We start from the raw sequence: 1041 nt of genomic DNA on the forward strand, positions 1-1041 counted from the left end.
TTCATATTTATGATTTTAATTCTTAATTTTGTAAAGTTTATTTTTTTAGTGCTTAATTTAATGCTTAAGTTTTAAGGTGATGTAAAACTAGATGAACAATATTCTAAAAAAAGAACCTGAAGATGTGTTGGTAGAATTGTAAAACTCATGATTGCATACATATATATATATATATATATATATATATATACACATATATATTATAATCTTCCAATACTTAAACATGTGTAGTTCCTTCATAATTGATAATTTTAACTTAAGTAGGAGATAATTAAGGAAGTATATTTTATACCCTGCTGGTGTACTGGTTATATCCTTTAAAGTATTATTTTATGATGTGCAAATGGATACCATGAGTTTACCTTCAGAGATGCTCATTAGGTTATTTTTTTTGCATAATTTGAAATAGAATATCCACATGTCTATAAATCCCCAAAACTGAATTATTATTAATTTCTATTATATATTTTGTATATTTCTAGATATATACATATAAATATATGATAATCAAGATCCCACTGCACGATATGCAGATGCATGTAATGGTAAAGGGTTGTACCTGATTAATTTGGAAATTCGTTTTCCCAAATTATTCAAATTAAAATATATATATCATTATATTGTGATCACGTTTACACAACATCATCTCCTCATTTCAATAAAATAAAAATCCAATTTAAATAAAATTTAATACAAATATTTACAAAGCTCTTTCTCTGAGAATAACATCAATTTTCAGTTCCCTGCAAAGATCTCCATAACCCTGCAAATATTCAAAATGAAAGCATATGTTTAGACTTTATAATAAAATTAATGATTTAACATCAGTAGTTCTATTTTACCATGTAATTGACTCTTCAATCAAACTGGATATTGCCTGACTTCGTGAAGTAATTGGTTGTTTTGCTTCTCTACATCCACAGCAACATCAAATTTCAGATGTTTGACTCAAAAACTGACGGAAACATTGGAATAATTCCAGAACATATTCTTTCAACCAACTTTGTACTGTAGGAAAATTAAAGTAATAATTTCTAAACA

General features: G+C 25.9%; 1 long non-coding RNA gene across 1 annotated transcript in view; it reads right to left on the bottom strand.

Moving 5' to 3' along the window:
• The window catches only part of LOC106881219 (uncharacterized), a 4135-nt gene extending 3351 nt beyond the window's left edge, over positions 1-784 (bottom strand). Inside the window, exon 1 of the long non-coding RNA XR_001410829.2 lies at positions 705-784. This is a non-coding gene — a long non-coding RNA (uncharacterized LOC106881219). The remainder of the gene's footprint in view (positions 1-704) is intronic.
• Positions 785-1041: the final 257 nt, after the last annotated feature.

Source organism: Octopus bimaculoides, chromosome 5, assembly GCF_001194135.2.
Source record: "Octopus bimaculoides isolate UCB-OBI-ISO-001 chromosome 5, ASM119413v2, whole genome shotgun sequence".
NCBI lineage: Eukaryota > Metazoa > Mollusca > Cephalopoda > Octopoda > Octopodidae > Octopus > Octopus bimaculoides.